Below are 22,851 nucleotides of genomic sequence, written 5' to 3'. Positions count from 1 at the left end.
GGTAAGGCCCATGGGGATTTAGGTTGGTGCAAAAGAAAGTTTTGCAGAGGTCAGGGACCTGAAGCCAGGGACCCTGGGCCATACGCCGAGGCCCATGGCGTCTGGGCTAGACACCGGGAACCATGGTGTTTGGTCCCGGAGTCCGAGAAGGACTCTTGCCTTGCGGGCTAAACCGACTTCGAGGAGGCTCTTTATCCAAGAAACGACCCCAGGGCTCAACATATAAATATAAGGGTAGGGCTAGCACCCGGAACACAAAAAGATTCACTAGGACGTGTGCCAGCAACCCCCCTCTAGTTTATCCTCCGCTATAGTTTTCGTTGTGCTTAGCAAAGCCTTGGGGAGATTGTTCTTCACCAGCACAGCCACCACGCCGTCGTGCTGCCAGAACACATCTACTAGGTCGCCTCTCTTGCTGGATCGACAAGGCGAGGATGTCATCGAGCTGAACGTGTGCTGAACGCGGAGGTGACGTACGTTTGGTACTTGATCGGGACGGATCGTGAAGGTGTACGACTACATCAACCGCATTGATAAACACTTCCGCTTAGCTATCTACAAGGGTATGTAGATGTGCTCCCCCTCTTGTAGCTATACATCTCCATGGATAGAACTTGCATGTGCGTAGAATTTTTTTGTTTTCCATGCAACGTTCCCCAACAGTGGCACCATGAGCCAGTTCTATGTGTAGATGATATGCACGAGTAGAACACAAAGGAGTTGTGGGCGGTGATGTTCATACTACTTGCCACCAACGTCTTATTTTGATTCGGTGGTATTGTGGGATGAAGCGGCCCGGACGAACCTTACATGTCCACGTACTGACCGGTTCCACCGACTAACATGCAACTTGTTTTGCATAAAGGTGGCTAGCAGGTGTCTATTTCTCCTACTTGAGTTGAATCACATTTGACTATGGCCGGTCCTTGCAGAAGGTTAAAACAGCAAACTTGATATCACCATTGTGGTTTTGCGTAGGTAAGAACGATTCTTGCTAGTTGCCCGTAGCAGCCACATAAAACTTGCAACAACAAAGTAGAGGACGTCTAACTTGTTTTTGCAGGGCATATTGTGATGTGATATGGTCAAGATGTGATGTGATATATGTTGATGTATGAGATGATCATCTTTTGTAATAATTTCACGACTTGCATGTCGATGAGTACGACAACCGGCAGGAGCCTTAGGGTTGTCTTTAATTATTGTATGACATGTGTGTTAATCAATAAGCGCCATGTAATTGCTTTACTTCATCACTATGTGTTAGCAATAGTTGTAGAAGCAATAGTTGGTGAGACGACCCCGATGCTACGATGGAGATCAAGGTGTCATGCTAGTGATGATGGAGATCATGCCGATGCTTTGGAGATGGACATCAAAAGCACAAGATGATGATAACCATATCATGTCACGTATTTTTGATTGCATGTGATGTTTATCCTTTATGCATCTTATTTTCTTTAGAACGACAGTAGCATTATAAGATGACCCCTTCACTTAATTTCAAGATAAGAGTGTTCTTCCCGTGTATGCACCATCGCTAAAGTTCGTCATTTTGAAGCACCTCATGATGATCGGTGTAATAGACTCTACATTCACATACAACGGGTGTAAGCCAGTTTTGCACAAGCAAAATACTTGGGTTAAACTTGACGAGCCTAGCATGTACAGACATGGTCTCAGAACACTGGAGACCGAAAGGTCGAACATGAGTCATTTAGTAGATATGATCAACATAGAGATGTTCACCATTGATGACTACCCCATCTCACGTGATGATCGGTCATGGGTTAGTTGATTTGGATCATGTATCACTTAGATAACTTGAGGGGTGTTAATTTAAGTGGGAATTCATTAGTAATTTGATTAATTGAACTTAATTTATCAGGAACTTAGTCTTGATAGTCTTTGCAAATCTATGTTGTAGATAAATGGCCCGTTCTACTATTCCATTGAATTTTAATGCATTCCTAGAGAAAGTTAAGTTGAAAGTGAAGGAAATATGCCCTAGAGGCAATAATAAAGTTACTATTTATTTTCTTATTTCATGATGAATTTTTATTATTCATGCTAGAATTGTATTAACCGGAAACATAATACATGTGTGAATACATAGACAAACAGAGTGTCACTAGTATGCCTCTACTTGACTAGCTTGTTGAATCAAAGATGGTTAAGTTTCCTAGCCATAGACATGAGTTGTCATTTGATTAACGGGATCACATCATTAGAGAATGATGTGACTGACTTGACCCATTCCGTTAGCATAGCACTCGATCGTTTAGTTTGTTGCTATTGCTTTCTTCAAGACTTATACATGTTCCTATGACTATGAGATTATGCAACTACCGTTTACCGGAGGAACACTTTGTGTGCTACCAAACATCACAACGTAACTGGGAGATTATAAAGGTGCTCTACAGGTGTCTCCGAAGGTACTTGTTGGGTTGGCGTATTTCGAGATTAGGATTTGTCACTTCGATTGTAGGAGAGGTATCTCTGGGCCCACTCGGTAATGCACATCACTTAAGCCTTGCAAGCATTGCAACTAATGAGTTAGTTGCAGGATGATGTATTATGGAACGAGTAAAGAGACTTGCTGGTAACAAGATTGAACTAGGTATTGAGATACCGACGATCGAATCTTGGGCAAGTAACATACCGATGACAAAGGGAACAATGTATGTTGTTATGCAGTCTGACCGATAAAGATCTTTGTAGAATATGTGGGAGCCAATATGAGCATCCAGGTTCCACTATTGGTTATTGACTGGAGACGTGTCTCGGTCATGTCTACATAGTTCTCGAACCCGTAGGGTCCGCATGCTTAAAGTTTCGATGACGGTTATATTATGAGTTTATGAGTTTTGATGTACCGAAGGTTGTTCGGAGTCCCGGATGTGATCACGGACATGACGAGGAGTCTCGAAATGATCGAGACATACAGATTGATATATTGGAAGCCTATATTTGGATATCGGAAATGTTCCAGATGAAATCGGGATTTTACCGGAGTACCGAGGGGTTACCGGAACCCCCGGGGGGCTTAATGGGCCATAGTGGGCCTTAGTGTAGAAGAGGAGAGGCGGCTAGGGCAGGGCCGTGCGCCCCTCCCCCTCTAGTCCGAATAGGACAAGGAGAGGGGGCGGCACCCCCCCTTTTCCTTCCTCTCTCCCTCCTCTTTCCCCCTTCTCCTAACCCAACAAGGAAGGAAGGGAGTCCTACTCCCGGTGGGAGTAGGACTCCTCCTGGCGCGCTTCCTCCTGGCCGGCCGCACCTCCCCCGTTGCTCCTTTATATAGGGGGGGAGGGGGGCACCCCAAAGACACAACAATTGATTTGATCTTTTAGCCATGTGCGGTGCCCCCCTCCACCATAGCCCACCTCGATAATACTGTAGCGGTGCTTAGGCGAAGCCCTGCGTCGGTACAACATCATCATCGTCACCATGTCATCGTGCTGACAAAAATCTCCCTCGACACTCGGCTGGATCGGAGTTCGAGGGACGTCATCGGGCTGAACGTGTGCTGAACTCGGAGGTGCCATGCGTTCGGTACTTGATTGGTCGGATCGTGAAACGTACGACTACATCAACCGCGTTGTGCTAACGCTTCCGCTTTCGGTCTACGAGGGTACGTGGACAACACTCTCTCCTCTCGTTGCTATGCATCACCATGATCTTGCGTGTGCGTAGGAATTTTTTTGAAATTACTACGTTCCCCAAGGTGGCATCTGAGCCAGGTTTTATGCGTAGATGTCATATGCACGAGTAGAACACAAGTGAGTTGTGGGCGATATAAGTCATACTGCTTACCGTCATGTCATACTTTGGTTCGGCGGTATTGTTGGATGAAGCGGCCCGGACCGACATTACGCGTACGCTTACGCGAGACTGGTTCTACCGACGTGCTTTGCACACAGGTGGCTGGCGGGTGTCAGTTTCTCCAACTTTAGTTGAACCGAGTGTGGCTACGCCCGGTCCTTGCGAAGGTTAAAACAACAGCAACTTGACAAACTATCGTTGTGGTTTTGATGCGTAGGTAAGAACGGTTCTTGCTCAGCCCGTAGCAGCCACGTCAAACTTGCAACAACAAAGTAGAGGACGTCTAACTTGTTTTTGCAGGGCATGTTGTGATGTGATATGGTCAAAGCATGATGCTAAATTTTATTATATGAGATGATCATGTTTTGTAACCGAGTTATCGGCAACTGGCAGGAGCCATATGGTTGTCGCTTTATTGTATGCAATGCAATCGCCCTATAATGCTTTACTTTATCACTAAGCGGTAGCGATAGTCATAGAAGCATAAGATTGGCGAGACGACAATGATACTAAGATGGAGATCAAGGTGTCGCGCCGGTGACGATGGTGATCATGACGGTGCTTCGGAGATGGAGATCACAAGCACAAGATGATGATGGCCATATCATATCACTTATATTGATTGCATGTGATGTTTATCTTTTATGCATCTTATCTTGCTTTGATTGACGGTAGAATTATATGATGATCTCTCACTAAATTTCAAGATAAAAGTGTTCTCCCCGAGTATGCACCGTTGCCAAAGTTCGTCGTGCCCAGACACCACGTGTTGATCGGGTGTGATAAGCTCTACGTCCATCTACAACGGGTGCAAGCCAGTTTTGCACACGCAGAATACTCAGGTTAAACTTGACGAGCCTAGCATATGCAGATATGGCCTCGGAACACTGAGACCGAAAGGTCGAGCGTGAATCATATAGTAGATATGATCAACATAGTGATGTTCACCATTGAAAGCTACTCCATTTCACATGATGATCGGTTATGGTTTAATTGATATGGATCACGTGATCACTTAGAGGATTAGAGAGATGTCTATCTAAGTGGGAGTTCTTAAGTAATATGATTAATTGAACTTAAATTTATCATGAACTTAGTACCTAATAGTATCTTGCTTGTCTATGTTGTTTGTAGATAGATGGCCTGTGCTGTTGTTCCGTTGAATTTTAATGCGTTCCTTGAGAAAGCAAAGTTGAAAGATGATGTTAGCAATTACACGGACTAGGTCTGTAACTTGAGGATTATCCTCACTGCTGCACAGAAAAGTTATGCCCTGGAAGCACCGCTAGGTGTACCACCTGCGCCAGCAACTGCAGACATTGTGAATGCCTGGCAGTCGCGTGTTGATGACTACTCGATAGTTCAGTGTGCCATGCTTTATGGCTTAGAACTGGGACTTCAACGACGTTTTGAATGTCATGGAGCATATGAGATGTTCCAGGAGTTGAAGTTAATATTTCAAAAGAATGCTCGGATTGAGAGATATGAAGTCTCCAATAAGTTCTACAGCTGCAATATGGAGGAGAATAGTTCTGTCAGTGAGCATATACTCAAGATGTCTGGGTACTGCAATCACTTGATTCAACTGGCAGTTAATCTTCCGGATGATAGCTTCATTGACAGAATTCTTCAATCACTGCCACTAAGCTACAAAAGCTTCCTGATGAACTATAACATGCAAGGGATGGATAAGACGATTCCCGAGCTCTTCGCAATGCTAAAGGCCGCGGAGGTAGAAATCAAGAAGGAGCATCAAGTGTTGATGGTCAATAAGACCACCAGTTTCAAGAAAAAGGGCAAAGGGAAGAAGAAGGGGAACTTCAAGAAGAACAGCCAACAAGTTGCTGCTCAAGAGAAGAAACCCAAGTCTGGACCTAAGCCTGAGACTGAGTGCTTCTACTGCAAGCAGACTGGTCACTAGAAGTGGAACTGCCCCAAGTATTTGGCGGATAAGAAGGATGGCAAGGTGAACAAAGGTATATGTGATATACATGTTATTGATGTGTACCTTACCAGAGCTCACAGTAGCACCTGGGTATTTGATACTGGTTCTGTTGCTAATATTTGCAACTCAAAACATGGACTACAGATTAAGCGAACACTGTCCAAGGACGAGGTGACGATGCGCGTGGGAAACGGTTCCAAAGTTGATGTGATCGTCGTCGGCACGCCACCTCTACATCTACCTTTAGGATTAGTATTAGACCTAAATAATTGTTATTTGGTGCTAGCGTTGAGCATGAACATTATATCTGGATCTTGTTTGATGCGAGACGGTTACTCATTTAAATCAGAGAATAATGGTTGTTCTATTTATATGAGTAATATCTTTTATGGTCATGCACCCTTGAAGAGTGGTCTATTTTTGATGAATCTCGATAGTAGTGATACACATATTCATAATGTTGAAGACAAAATATGCAGAGTTGATAATGATAGTGCAACTTATTTGTGGCACTGCCGTTTAGGTCATATCGGTGTAAAGCGCATGAATAAACTCCATATTGATGGACTTTTGGCACCACTTGATTATGAATCACTTGGTACTTGCGAACCGTGCCTCATGGGCAAGATGACTAAAACGCCGTTCTCCGGAACTATGGAGCGAGCAATTGATTTATTGGAGATCATACATACTGATGTATGTGGACCAATGAATATTGAGGCTCGTGGCGGGTATCGTTATTTTCTCACCTTCACAGATGATTTAAGCAGATATGGGTATATCTACTTAATGAAACATAAGTCTGAAACATTTGAAAAGTTCAAAGAATTTCAGAGTGAAGTTGAAAATCATCGTAACAAGAAAATAAAGTTTCTACGATCTGATCATGGAGGAGAATATTTGAGTTACGAGTTTGGTCTACATTTGAAACAATGCGGAATAGTTTCGCAACTCACGCCACCCGGAACACCATGGCGTAATGGTGTGTCTGAATGTCGTAATCGTACTTTAGTAGATATGGTGCGATCTATGATGTCTCTTACTGATTTACCGCTATCATTTTGGGGTTATGCTTTAGAGACGGCCGCATTCACGTTAAATAGGGCACCATCGAAATCCGTTGAGATGACGGCTTATGAACTGTGGTTTGGCAAGAAACCAAAGTTGTCGTTTCTTAAAGTTTGGGGCTGCGATGCTTATGTGAAAAAGCTTCAACCTGATAACCTCGAACCCAAATCAGAGAAATGTGTCTTCATAGGATACCCAAAGGAGACCGTTGGGTACACCTTCTATCACAGATCCGAAGGCAAGACATTCATTGCTAAGAATGGATCCTTTCTAGAGAAGGAGTTTCTCTTGAAAAAAGTGAGTGGGAGGAAAGTAGAACTTGATGAGGTAACCATACCTGCTCCCTTATTGGAAAGTAGTTCATCACAGAAACCGGTTCCTGTGACGTCTATACCAATTAGTGAGGAAGTTAATGATGATGATCATGGAACTTTAGATCAAGTTGTTACTGAACCTCGTAGGTCAACCAGAGTAAGATACGCACCAGAGTGGTACGCTAATCCTATTCTGGAGGTTATGTTACTAGACCATGACGAACCTACGAACTATGAAGAAGCGATGGTGAGCCCAGATTCCGCAAAATGGCTTGAGGCCATGAAATCTGAGATGGGATCCATGTATGAGGACAAAGTGTGGACTTTGGTTGACTTGCCCAATGATCGGCAAGCCATTGAGAATAAATGGATCTTCAAAAAGAAGACTGACGCTGACGGTAATATTACTGTCTATAAAGCTCGACTTGTTGCGAAGGGTTTTCGACAAGTTCAAGGGATTGACTACGATGATATTTTCTCACTCGCAGCGATGTTTAAGTCTGTCTGAATCATGTTAGCAAGTTGCCACATTTTATGAAAACTGGCAAATGGATGTCAAAACTACATTCCTTAATGGTTTTATTAAGAAGAGTTGTATATGATGCAACCAGAAGGTTTTGTCGATCCTAAAGGTGCTAACAAAATGTGCAAGCTCCAGCGATCCATCTATGGACTGGTGCAAGCATCTCAGAGTTGGAATATACGCTTTGATGAGTTGATCAAAGCATATAGTTTTATACAGACTTGTGATGAAGCCTGTATTTACAAGAAAGTGAGTGGGAGCACTACAACATTTCTGATAAATATATGTGAATTACATATTGTTGATCGGAAATAATGTAGAATTTTCTGGAAAGCATAAAGGAGTATTTGAAAGGAGTTTTTTCAAATAAAGACCTCGGTGAAGCTACTTACATATTGAGCATCAAGATCTATAGAGATAGATCAAGACGCTTGATAAGTTTTTTCAATGAGTACATACCTTGACAAGATTTTGAAGTAGTTCAAAATGGAACAGTCAAAGAAAGAGTTCTTACCTGTGTTACAAGGTGTGAAATTGAGTAAGACTCAAAGCCTGACCACGGCAGAAGATAGAAAGAGAATGAAAGTCATTCCCTATGCCTCAACCATATTTTCTATAAAGTATGCCATGCTATGTACCAGATCTATTGTATGCCCTACACTATGTTTAGCAAGGGATTACAATAGTGATCTAGGAGTAGATCACTGGACAGCGGTGAAAATTATCCTTAGTGGAATAAGGATATGTTTCTCGATTATGGAGGTGACAAAAGGTTTGTCGTAAAGGGTTACGTCGATGCAAATTTTGACACTGATCCAGATGACTCTATGTCTCAATCTGGATACATTTTGAAAGTGGGAGCAATTAGCTAGAGTAGCTCCATGCAGAGCATTGTTGACATAGAAATTTGCAAAATACATACAGATCTGAATGTGGCAGACCCGTAGACTAAAGTTCTCTCACAAGCAAAACATGATCACACCTTAGTACTCTTTGGGTGTTAATCACATAGCAATGTGAACTAGATTATTGACTCTAGTAAACCCATTGGGTGTTTGTCACATGACGATGTGAACTATGGGTGTTAATCACATGGTGATGTGAACTAGATTATTGACTCTAGTGCAAGTGGGAGACTGAAGGAAATATGCCCTAGAGGCAATAATAAAGTTATTATTTATTTCCTTATTTCATGATGAATGTTTATTATTCATGCTAGAATTGTATTAACCAGAAACATAATACATGTGTGAATACACAGACAAACAGAGTGTCACTAGTATGCTTCTACTTGACTAGCTCGTTGAATCAAAGATGGTTAAGTTTCCTAGCCATAGACATGAGTTGTCATTTTATTAACGGGATCACATCATTAGAGAATGATGTGATTGACTTGACCCATTCCGTTAGCATAGTACTCGATCGTTTAGTTTGTTGCTAATGCTTTCTTCATGACTTATACATCTTCCTGTGACTATGAGATTATGCAACTCCCGTTTATCGGAGGAACACTTTGTGTGCTACCAAACATCACAACGTAACTGGGTGATTATAAAGGTGCTCTACAGGTGTCTCCGAAGGTACTTTTTGGGTTGGCGTATTTCGAGATTAGCATTTGTCACTCCGATTGTCAGAGAGGTATCTCTGGGCCCACTCGGTAGTGCACATCACTTAAGCCTCGCAAGCATTGCAACAAATGAGTTAGTTGCGGGATGATGTATTACAAAACGAGTAAAGAGACTTGCCGGTAACGAGATTGAACTAGGTATTGAGATACCGACGATCGAATCTCGGGCAAGTAACATACCGATGACAAAGGGAACAACGTATGTTGTTATGCGGTCTGACCGATAAAGATCTTCATAGAATATGTGGGAGCCAATATGAGCATCCAGGTTCCGCTATTGGTTATTGACCGGAGACGTGTCTCGGTCATGTTTACATAGTTCTCGAACCCGTAGGGTCCGCACGCTTAAAGTTTCGATGACGGTTATATTATGAGTTTATGAGTTTTGATGTACTGAAGGTTGTTCGGAGTCCCGGATGTGATCACGGACATGACGAGGAGTCTCGAAATGATCGAGACATGCAGATTGATATATTGGAAGCCTATATTTGGATATCGGAAATGTTCCGGATGAAATCGGGATTTTACCAGAGTACCGAGGGGTTACCGAAACCCCCCGGGGGCTTAATGGACCATAGTGGGCCTTAGTGGAGAAGAGGATAGGCGGCTAGGGCAGGGCTGTGCGCCCCTCCCCCTCTAGTCCGAATAGGACAAGGAGAGGGGGGCGGCGCCCCCCCTTTTCCTTCCTCTCTCCCTCCTCTTTCCCCCTTCTCCTAATCCAACAAGGAAGGGAGGGAGTCCTACTCCCAGCGGGAGTAGGACTCCTCCTGGCGCGCCTCCTCCTGGCCGACCGCACCTCCCCCTTGCTCCTTTATATACGGGGGCCGGGGGCACCCCAAAGACACAACAATTGATTTGATCTTTTAGCCGTGTGCGGTGCCCCCCTCCACCATAGTCCACCTCGATAATACTGTAGCGGTGCTTAGGCGAAGCCTTGCTTCGGTAGAACATCATCATCGTCACCACGCCGTCATGCTGACAAAACTCGCCCTCAACACTCGGCTGGATCGGAGTTCGAGGGACGTCATCGGGCTGAACGTGTGCTGAACTCGGAGGTGCCGTGCGTTCCGTACTTGATTGGTCGGATCGTGAAGACATACGACTACATCAACCGCGTTGTTCTAATGCTTCCGCTTTTGGTCTACGAGGGTACGTGGACAACACTCTCCCCTCTTGTTGCTATGCATCACCATGATCTTGCGTGTGCGTAGGAATTTTTTGAAATTACTACATTCCCCAACAGAAAGATAATGGTAGCAAATACACGGACTGTGTCCATCATGTGAGGATCATCCTCATTGATGCATAGATGAATTATGTCCTTGATGCACCGCTAGGTGATAGAACTACTGCAGGAGCTACTGCAGATGTTATGAACGTCTGGAAGACTCGATCTGATGACTACTCAATAGTTCAGTGTGCCATGCTTTATGGCCTAGAAGCGGGACTTCAATTACGTTTTGAATGCCATAGAGCATATGAGATGTTCCAAGAGCCGAAGTTGATATTTCAAGCTAATGCCTGGGTTGAGAAATATGAAGTCTCCAACAAGTTCTATAGCTTTAAGATGGAGGTGAACAGTTCTGTCAGTGAACACAAACTTAAAATGTCTGGGTATCATGACCACTTGACTCAGCTGGGAATTGATCTTCCAGTTGAGAGTGTTATTAACAGAGTTCTTCAGTCACTGCCACCAAGCTACAAAGGCTTTGTGATGAACTATAATATGCAAGGGATGACAAAAACAATTCCCGAGCTCTTCACGATGCTGAAATCAGCGGAGGTGGAAATCAAAAAGGAGCATCAAGTGTTGATGGTTAACAAGACCACTAGTTCCAAGAAAAAGGGCAAGGGAAGGAAAGGGAACTTCAAGAAAAATAGCAAGCAAATTTCTGCTCCCATGAAGGAACCCAAAGCTGGACCCAAGCCTGAAACGGAGTGCTTCTACTGCAAGGGAAATGGTCACTGGAAGCGGAACTGCCCCAAATACTTGGCAGATAAGAAGGATGGAAAAGTGAACAAAGGTATATTTGGTATACATGTTATTGATGTGTACCTTACTAATGGTCGTAGTAGCGCCTGGGTATTTGATACTGCTTCGGTTGCTCATATTTGTAACTCGAAGCAGGAGCTACGAAATAAACGAAAATTGGCTAAGGACCAGGTGACGATGCGCGTCGGGAATGGTTCCAAGGTCGATGTGATCACCGTCGGCACGCTACCTGTACATCTACCTTCGGAATTAGTTTTAGACCTCAATAATTGTTATTTGGTACTAGTGTTGAGCGTGAACATTATATCTGGATCTTGTTTAATGCGAGACGGTTATTCATTTAAATCAGAGAATAATGGTTGTTCTATTTACATGAATAATATCTTTTATGGTCATGCACCTTTGATGAATGGTCTATTCTTGTTGAATCTCGATCGTAGTGATACACATATTCATAATATTGATGCCAAAAGATGCAAAGTTGATAATGGTAGTGCAACATACTTGTGGCACTGCCGTTTAGGTGATATTGGTGTAAAGCGCATGAAGAAACTCCACGTAGATGGACTTTTGGAATCACTTGATTATGAATCATTTGATACTTGCGAACCATGCCTCATGGGTAAGATGACAAAAACTCAGTTCTCTGGAACAATGGAGTGAGCTAATGACTTATTGGAAATAATACATACCGATGTATGCGGTCCGATGAGTGCCGAGGCACGTGGCTGGTATCGTTATTTTTTGACGTTCACAGATGATTTGAGTAGGTATGGGTATATCTATTTGATGAAACACAAGTCTGAAACATTTGAAAAGTTCGAAGAATTTCAGAGTGAAGTGGAGAATCATCGTAACAAGAAAATAAAGTTTCTACAATCTAATTGCGGAGGTGAATACTTGAGTTACAAGTTTGGCCTTCATTTAAAATAATGTGGAATTGTTTCACAACTCACGCCACCTGGAACACCACAGTGCAATGGTGTGTCCAAACATCGTAACCGTACTTTATTAGATATGGTGCATTCTATAATGTCTCTTACCGATTTCCCTTTATCATTTTGGGGTTATGCATTAGAGACAACCGAATTCACGTTAAATAGGTCACTATCTAAATCCGCTGAGACGACACCATATGAACTATGGTTTCGCAAGAAATCTAAGCCGTTGTTTCTTAAAGTTTGGGGATGCGACGCTTATGTCAAAAGGCTGCAACCTGATAAGCTCGAACCCAAATCGGAGAAGTGCATCTTCATAGGATACCCTAAAGAAACTATTGGGTACACCTTCTACCACAGATCCGAAGGTAAGATCTTTGTTGCTAAGAATGGGTCCTTTATAGAGAAGGAGTTTCTCTGGAAAGAAGTGAGTGGGGGGAAAGGAGAACTTGATGAGGTAATTGTAGCTTCTCTCGAATTGGAAAGTAGCACATAAGAGAAAACCGTTCCCGTGACGCCTACACCAACTAGAGAGGAAGCTTATGATGATGATCATGAAACTTCAGACCAAGTTTCTACTAAACCTTGTAGGTCAACCAGAGCACGTACCGCACCAGAGTGGTACGGTAATCATGTCCTGGAAGTCATGTTGTTAGACAACGGCGAACCTACGAACTATGAAGAAGATATGATGAGCCCAGATTCCGAGAAATGACTTAAGGCCATGAAATCTGAGATAGGATCCATGTATGAGAACAAAGTATGAACTTTGGTGGACTTGCCCGATGATCGGCAAGCCATTGAGAATAAATGGATCTTCAAGAAGAAGACAGACGTTGATGGTAATATCACTGTCTACAAAGCTCAACTTGTCGCAAAAGGTTTTTGACAAGTACAAGGGGTTTACTACGATGAGACTTTCTCACCCGTTGCGATGCTTAAGTCTGTCCGAATCATGTTAGAAATTGCCGCATTTATGATTATGAAATCTGGCAAATGGATGTCAAAACTTAATTCCTTAACGGGTTTCTTAAAGAAGAGTTTTATATGATCCAACCAGAAGGTTTTTTTGATCCTAAAGGTGCTAACAAAATGTGCAAGCTTGATGTCGGCTAGGACTATGTCGGTATTTCCCCAAAGAGGAAGGGATGATGCAGCACAACGACGGTAGGTATTTCCCTCAGTGAAGAAACCAAGGTTATCAAACCAGTATGAGAACCAAGCAACACAACGTAAATAGCCCCTGCACACAAATAACAGCTACTCGCAACCCGACGTGTAAAAGGGGCTGTCAATCCCTTTCGGGTAACGGTGCCACAAATTGGCAAACAGACGTGAGAGAAAATTGTAGTAGATTGATAGATTGAACGCTAAATAAAATAAAGTGCAGCAAAGTATTTTTGGTTTAATAGATCTGAAAATAAATGCAAAGGAAAAGTAGATCGCAAAGGCGAATATATGAGAAAGAGACCCGGGGCCGTAAGTTTCACTAGTGGCTTCTCTCGAGAAAAATAGCAGACGGTGGGTGAACAAATTACTGTTGGGCAATTGATAGAACTGCAAATAATCATGACGATATCCAGGCAATGATCATTATATAGGCATCACGTCCAAGATTAGTAGACTGACTCCTGCCTACATCTACTACTATTACTCCACACATCGACCGCGATCCAGCATGCATCTAGTGTATTAAGTCCATGGAGAACGGAGTAATGTAATAACAACGATGACATGATGTAGACAAGATCTATCTATGTAGAGATAGACCCCATCGTTTTATCCTTAGTAGCAATGATACATACGTGTCGGTTCCCCTTCTGTCACTGGGATCAAGCACCGTAAGAGCGAACGCACTACAAAGCACCTCCTCCCATTGCAAGATAAATAGATCAAGTTGGCCAAACAAAACCCAAATATCAGACAAGAAATACGAGGCTATAAGAGATCATGCATAAAATAGATCAAAGAAACTCATATACTTTCATGGATATAAAAAGATAGATCTGATCATACACTCAAAGTTCATCAGATCCCAACAAACACACCACAAAGAGCTACATCATATGGATCTCCAAGAGACCATTGTATTGAGAATTCAGTGAGAGAGAGGAAGCCATCTAGGTACTAACTATGGACCCGAAGGTCTACAAAGAACTACTCACGCATCATTGGAGAGGCACCAATGGAGGTGGTGAACTCCATCCGAGATGGTGTCTAGATTGGATTTATTCTGGTGGTTCTGGACTCTGCAGCGGCTGGATCAATATTTTGTGAACTCCCCTAGGGTTTGGGGAATATTGGGGTATTTATAGAGCAAAGAGGCGGTCGGGGGGGGGGGGGGACCCGAGGTGGGCACAACCCACCAGGGCGCGCCTGGGCCTCCTAGCGCGCCCTGGTGGGTTGTGCTCTCCTCGGAGAACCCCCAGGCGCAGCCAGGGCCCATTAGGTGTCTTCTGGTCCATAAAAAATCTTGGTAAAGTTTTGTGGCATTTGGACTCCATTTGGTATTGATTTTCTGTGATGTAAAAAACATGCAAAAATCAGCAACTGGCACTTGGCACTATGTCAATAGGTTAGTACCAAAAAATGATATAAAATGACTATAAAATGATTATGAAACATCCAAGATTGATAATATAACATCATGGAACAATAAAAAATTATAGATACGTTGGAGACGTATCAGCATCCCCAAGCTTAACTCCTACTCGTCCTCGAGTAGGTAGGTGATAAAACAGAATTTTTGATGTGGAATGCTGGCTATCATGTCATATCATATTCTTTTCCTTATAGCATGGACATTTGGACTTTTATATTGTTCAAAGCAATAGTCTAGTTTTGACATGATAACTTAAATACTCAAGCATATCGACAAGCAACCATGTCTTTCAAAATATCAATGCTAAAATAAGCTATCCCTAGCCCATCATGCTCAATCATTGATCCATTCATGAAACACACTTGCATATTAACTACACCCAATACTCAAGTACGATTATATTGCCTCCTAGTTGGTGCTTTTATAAGAGAAGATGGAGACTCAAATTCAAAATAAAAATTGCATAAAGTAAAAGAAAGGCCCTTCGTAGAGGGAAGTAGGGATTTGTAGAGGTGCTAGAGCTCAAAGAGAAAAATTTAGAGATAAAAATATTTTGGGAGGTGTATCCATCCCACCAACAAAAATGACTTAGAGTTCTCAACACTTCCAATGCTAGAATATTGTAGGCGGTTCCCAAACAGAAAATAAAGTTTATTACTTTTTCCACCATACTTTCACTTTCCATGGCTAACCATATCCACGGGTGCCTTCCATACCATCACTTCCCAAGGAATTTATTATTTGATAACATAAAGTAAATTCAATTTTTATTTCAGGACTGGGCATCCATAAGACCTTTGCCTTACTCTCGTGCAATGACAAGTGAATAAACACTCATTGTGAGAATAACACATCTAGCATGGAAAATATTAGCCACCCCTCACTGCTCCGCGAGCGAAACGAACACACAAAAGATAATTTTTTTGAAAATTAGAGATGGCACATACAAATTTGCTTAGAACGGCAAAAGAATACCACATATTGTAGCGACCCGGCCCGAATGGATCAAGTGCTCTGTGCTCAGGTGTCATCCCTAGATCAGTAATGCTGACACCACACAGTACATCGAAGGATTTATAGAAGAGTGGCAATCACACACTTATTACATCGTTGTCTCAAAGAGAACTTATTACAATAAATATGGCTTAAGGCCATCTAATAACGATAACAGCGCAAGACTCAGAAGATAAATGGGTCCATCAACTCCAACGGCATCACTGAGTATAGGACCACGACCTAAAAACACCTTACTCGTCGTCTGAAAAGTCTGCAACATGAGAAGTTGCAGCCCGAAAACGGGTCAGCACATGGAATATGCTGGCAATGTAACACATAGAGAGTAATGGAATGAAACAGCTATACTATATGCATATATGGCTGGTGGAAAGCTCTATGGTTACAGTTTTGCGTAAAGCCAGTTTTTCCCTACTGCAAAGGAATAAATTTATTTAACTATCATGGTAGTTGTTAAACATCGAGAATGGTTGACAGCATTCCGATCCCAATTAAGTGAACAATTAAAACCCAACAATATTAATTAGAGTAACATGTTGAGATTCACTTGATATTCAAGTACTAGATACTCAAGTTGTCCATAACCGGGGACACGGCTAATCATGATTAGTTTGTACACTCTGCAGAGGTTTGCGCACTTTTCCCCACATGACTCGATCGCCTCCGTTTGGTTTCTCGCACTACAGGGTGTTTGAGAAGACGGATGATCGAGACATAGTCTTTCAGAAGCGCTAGCACCTTACATGTGGGGTAGACCGTACCACCTACAACCCCTACATCTGCTAGTCCACCCCGTAAGAGTTCGCACAACTTAGTCAACTATGCCAGAGCCCATAGTAGCATGTGGCTGCACACGGAAGTTTCTAGCATGAATTATCTTATGATCCCTTTGAGCCTGGGTGGCGGTCCAAAATAAAACAGGCAAGTCCTGATAGACATCAGGTGCCTCAATCCACCCAGATGTGTGTTTAAGTTGCCACCTTAGATAAACCATTAATTATCAACTCACACCTGTCATGGATATCACTCACCCAATCCACGTCTACTAGCATAGCATGGCATAATAAGCAAACGTAGAAGTAACTCCCAAAGGTTTCATAATAATACAGGTAATAGGTACTACCTCATCTACTTCCCATCCCACAATTTAATTAGATCCTAATCATGCAATGTGAGAGGATTGATCTAATGCAATAAAACATGGGTTGTAGAAAAGGTATGATCAAAGTGTTACTTGCCTTGCTGATGATCCGCGAGACCTAGGGTTTCGAAGTAACAAGCGGCGCAATCCGGGTGATCTATCGCAGACAAACAACAAGCATACAATGAGTACTCATCTAATGCACAGGTAAAACTCGAACAAGAGAACGAACCAGTAAGTTCAATTTAAGAACTCTGGTTGCAAAGAAAGAACGAACCGAACAAAGAAACAGAGAACAAACGGCGGAAGAAAACAACTCGGTTCTAGCAAGTTGAAACTAGGTCAAATTTTACTGTAGCAAAGACTTGTTCAAGTTGGTTAGATGGAACGGCGGTTTCGGGACGAAACTCCAGGCGCTTGAATCACCTGATTCCGATAAACGAGCGAGAAGAAAGACTAGAACGAAGATCGGATCTGAGATCGCGATCGCGGAATAAATCCGACGAAAAGAAAACGAAGAACGGTTAAACGAACGGACGTTCGCTAACCGATAAATAATTGGTGATCACGTTCGTTGAGACGAACGGTCCGAAAGAAGAACGAAAACCGATCTAGGGTTTTCGGAAAAGAAAACCGAAACAAAGAACGAAAGAAAACCGGAACGGTTAAGAAAGAACCGGAACGGTTTAGAAGAAAAACTGAACCGAGGGGAGAAAAAGAGACGCGGCGCGGGACAACCTCGGCGAGGCTCCGGCGAACGGCGGCGACGGCGGCTATAGGGCGGCGGCAGCGGCGGCTATAGGGCGGCGGCGGCGGGTGAGGGGCGCGGGGTGGGGCGCGGCTAAGGAGGAGAGGGGTTTGGGATTGATGTGAGAAGTGGGGGGGGGTTTGGGGTGTATTTATATAGGTGGGGGGGGATTACTTGGGGTAGGGGGCAAGCAAAAGAGGGAAAACAAAACAAGGAAAGGGGGGGCTAACCGGCCTAGAGTCCCTCTGGGACTCGGCCTAGAGCGAGGGAGGCGGCAGCCTGGCGCTGCGCCTGGCACGCGCGCTGGCTGGGGAGGCGGCCGGCTGGCTGGGCCTTTGGCCCGGCTGGCCTTGGTCCTTTTTTTTGAATCGGTTACGCGCGCAGAAAAACAAAAGAAAGAAAATCTAAACGAACTCCAAAATTACTTGGTCCTTTTTTTTTGAATTGGTTACGCGCGCAGAAAAACAAAAGAAAGAAAATCTAAACGAACTCCAAAATTACTAAAGTAAATTTTCCCCAACTCCTAAAAATGAGTCGAACAGAATGAACTTTACTCCGGACCTAGAATGCAATTTTTGAAAACGCGCATTTTTCCCTATCCAAATAAAAAGCAAACAAACACCGAAAACCAAAATTTGATTTATTCATTAAATCTTCATTTTTCCTAAGTTTGGGAAAAGTCATATTATTTCCCTCTCTCATATTTTGATATTGGAAAAATAATTGAAGATGAAATAAATAAATCAAATGATCCTCTTTTCAAAATTTGAGAAAACTCTCAAATATGAAAATAACGAAATCTCCAACTCTCTCCGTGGGTCCTTGAGTTGCGTGAAATTTCTAGGATCGACCAAAATGCAAGAAAATATGATATGCATGATGATCTAATGTATAACATTCCAAATTGCAAATTTGGGATGTTACAAACCTACCCCCCTTAAGATGAATCTTGCCCTCGAGATTCGGGTTGGCTAGAAAATAGGTGAGGGTGGTCCTTGAGCAAATCTTCTTCTCTTTCCCAGGTGGCTTCATCCTCTGAGTGGTGGTTCCACTAAACTTTGCAAAACTTGATAACCTTGCTGTGGGTAACTCTGCTGGCATAATCGAGAATCTTGACTGGCTTCTCCTCATACGTTAAGTCGTCCTTCAACTGAATCGCTTCGAGTGGCACGGTATCTCTTAGCGGTACCTCCGCCATCTCGGCATGACATTTCTTCAGCTGAGAAACATGGAATACATCATGAACTCCTGACAGCTCCTCTGGTAATTCCAACTTATAAGCAACTTCTCCCATACGTTGCAAGATCTTGTACGGTCCAACGAAGCGCGGTGCTAATTTTCCCTTAACTCCAAAGCGCTTAACTCCTCGAAGTGGGGATACTCGAAGGTAAACTCTGTCTCCAGTTTCGTAGACTGTCTCCTTGCGTTTTGAATCTGCGTAGCTCTTCTGCCTGGACTGGGCTACCTTGAGCCTATCGCGAATCAACTTAACTTTCCGTTCAGACTCCTTAATCAAATCTGGTCCAAAGAATTGACGGTCTCCAACTTCGTCCCATGACAACGGTGTCCTGCACCTCCTTCCGTATAAAGCTTCGAAAGGTGCCATCTTCAAACTGGTTTGGTAACTGTTGTTATAAGAAAACTCCGCATACGGCAAGTTATCGTCCCAGCTAGATCCATAATCTAGTGCACAAGCTCTCAGCATATCTTCCAAAATCTGATTGACTCTCTCGGTCTGTCCATCTGTCTGTGGGTGAAAAGCTGTGCTGAACTCCAGTCTGGTTCCTAAAGTTTCATGCAACTGATTCCAAAACTTTGAGGTAAATTGGGTTCCTCTATCTGATACGATACTCCTCGGAACTCCATGCAAACAAATGATCCTAGTCATGTATATCTTTGCCAACTTAGCACTGGTGTAAGTGGTCTTAACTGGAATGAAATGTGCTACCTTTTTCAAATGATCAACTATTACCCATATCGAGTCATAGCCTGCTTTCGTCCTGGGTAGTCCTGTGATAAAATCCATGCCTATCTTATCCCACTTCCATTCGGGTATCGGCAGTGGTTGTAACAATCCTGCTGGCTTCTGATGCTCTGCCTTTACTCTCTGGCATACGTCACAAACTGCTACATATGCTGCAATATCCTTCTTCATTCCGGTCCACCAGAATGTTTCCTTCAAATCCAAATACATCTTGGTATTCCCTGGGTGAATCGAATACGGTGAATCATGTGCCTCTTGCAAAATCAACTTCCTAATCTCCGGGTCATTGGGCACATAAACACGGTCTTCAAACCATAAGGTATCGTGCTCATCCTCACGAAATCCCTTTGCTTTTCCTTCGCTCAATTTCTCTTTTATAGCAGCAATCTCCTTGTCATATTTCTGAGCTTCTCTGATCTTATCCATCAATGTTGACTGAATCTCCAATGTTGCTACATAGCCTCTCAGAACTATTTCCAAACATAGCTCACGAAGGTTTTCTGCTAACTCCTTTGGTACTTCTCCCGTTACTAGGGTGTTGACATGGCTCTTACGGCTCAATACGTCAGCTACTACATTAGCTTTTCCGGGATGGTAATGCAACCTCATGTCATAATCCTTCATGAGCTCCAACCATCTCCTTTGTCTGAGGTTCAATTCCTTCTGCGTGAAAATGTACTTCAAACTCTTGTGATCCGTGTACACCTCACAATGATTTCCAATGAGGAAACGTCTCCAAGTTTTTAATGCATGCACTACAGCTGCTAACTCCAAATCATGCGTGGCATAATTCAACTCATGAGGCTTCAGTTGCCGTGAAGCATACGAAACAACTCTCCCTTCCTGCATAAGCACTGCTCCGAGTCCTCGACGTGAAGCGTCGCAATACACCTCATAATCCTTGGTCTGATCTGGCAAAATCAATACTGGTGAGGTAACCAAGCGTTTCTTCAATTCCTGGAAACTAGCCTCACATTCCTCAGTCCAATTGAACTTAGTATCCTTCTTCAACAATTCAGCCATAGGCTTTGCAATCTTTGAAAAGTTCTCAATGAACCTCCGGTAGTATCCTGCGAGTCCAAGAAAACTCCGGATCTCTCCAACTGTTGTTGGTGCTTCCCATTCGGTTACGGTCTCAACCTTTGTGGGGTCAACTGCTATACCTTCTCCGGATATAACGTGTCCGAGGAATCCAACTTCCTTCAACCAAAACTCACATTTGCTGAATTTGGCGTATAACTGATGTTCCCTTAGTTTCTCCAAAACCAAACGCAAATGTTCCTTATGCTCCTCTTCATTCTTTGAATAAACCAGGATGTCATCAATGAACACTACGACGAACTTATCCAAAAACTCCATAAACACTTTGTTCATCAGGTTCATAAAATAGGCAGGTGCGTTAGTCAATCCAAATGACATAACGGTATACTCATAAGTCCATATCTCGTGGTGAATGCTGTCTTAGATATGTCCTGCTCCCGAATCTTCAATTGATGGTACCCTGATCGCAAATCGATCTTGGAAAACACTTTAGCTCCTTGCAAATGATCAAACAGATCATTAATCATTGGCAGTGGGTACTTATTCTTGATGGTTACTTCATTCAATCCTCGATAATCAACAACCATCCTTAATGATCCATCCTTCTTTTCCACTAGAAGTACGGGTGATCCCCAAGGTGAAGAACTTGGGCGAATGTAACCTTTATCCAATAACTCCTTAATCTGATTCTTAATTTCCACCAAATCCTTTGCTAGCATCCGGTACGGTCGCTTCGATATTGGGCCTGTACCTGGCAATAACTCAATCAAAAACTCAATGTCTCTATCCGGTGGCATGCCTGGTAATTCCTCAGGAAATACATCAGGAAAATCCTTTACCACTGGTACTTCTTCTTGCACAACTCCTGTTAGGCAGTTTACTTGTGTCCTGTTTGGCACATGCCGGGATACATACTTGATCCTTCTTCCTTCTGGGGTGGTAAGAAAAATTAACTTACTAGCGCAATCGATGTTTCCTCCATACATCGACAACCAATCCATGCCTAATATCACATCCAATCCTTGAGATTCCAATACTATTAGGTCTGAGGGAAACACATAGTTACCAATCCTTAATGGTAATCGATCACACCATCGTCTAGCCATAAACTCCGCTCCTGGTGAGCTTACTAACATGGGTGACCTAAGGGCTTGGGTTGGCAGGTTATATTTATCCACAAATCCCCTTGATATGTATGAATGCGATGCACCAGTATCAAAAAGAATGAGTGCGGTAAATGACTTAACCAGAAACTTACCGATTACTGCATCAGGCTGATCTTCAACCTCCTCCACATTAATGTGGTTCACCTGTCCCCTATTGAAAGGGTTCGGCCTCTTCCCAGAGCTTCCATTGCCATTTCCATTCTGGCCTTCGGGACATTCATTGGCATAATGTCCGGTCTTGGAACACTTGAAACAGGTGACTTGACTCAGGTCTCTCTTGGTTGGGGTCGATGGGGTGGTCCAGTTCTGGCGGTTGCTTCCTCCATTCCCATTACCATTCTTGTGGCCGTTATGGTTGTGCGAGCTACCTCCTCCATGGGTATGCTGAAACTGAAATCCCGGTTTAGGGGCAAAACGGGGCTTCTGCTGGGCTCCAGAGTTATACTTCCCCTGTCCATACTTCCTCTTACGGTTCTCAATCTGCTGTTGCTTCCCTTCAATCATGATGGCGCGATCTACCAACGCCTGGTAGTTGTTGAAACTCGCTACCATCAACTTCATGCTTAGTTCATCATTCAGTCCTTCCAGAAACTTCTCCTGCTTAGCAGCATCCGTAGCAACGTCATCTGGGGCATAACGTGCTAACTTCCTGAAATCGTCAACGTACTGGCCAACTGTCCTTCCTCCTTGGCGTAAGTTGCGAAACTCATGCTTCTTCAGGGCCATAGCTCCTGCTGAAACATGGGCAGTGCGGAAAGCTTGCTGAAACTGATCCCATGTGACAGTGTCAACTGGGTAAGTGGCTGTGAAATTCTCCCACCATGCTGCCGCGGGTCCGTCAAGCTGGTGAGCGGCAAACTTCACTTTCTCACCATCCGTGCATCCTGCAGTGGTCAACTCCCTTCCTATCTTGTGGAGCCAATCG

At 43.3% G+C, this 22,851-nt stretch overlaps 1 pseudogene; it reads left to right on the top strand.

Annotated features, from left to right (window-relative positions):
• The first annotated feature begins 4,960 nt into the window (after positions 1-4,960).
• Positions 4,961-11,584, top strand: LOC147979949 (uncharacterized; annotated as a pseudogene).
• Positions 11,585-22,851: the final 11,267 nt, after the last annotated feature.

Source organism: Triticum urartu, chromosome 3A, assembly GCF_056163025.1.
Source record: "Triticum urartu cultivar PI428250 chromosome 3A, HENAU_Tu73, whole genome shotgun sequence".
Taxonomy (NCBI): domain Eukaryota; kingdom Viridiplantae; phylum Streptophyta; class Magnoliopsida; order Poales; family Poaceae; genus Triticum; species Triticum urartu.
Note: the sequence above shows the minus strand (reverse complement) of the source record. Positions and strands in the feature narration are given on the sequence as shown.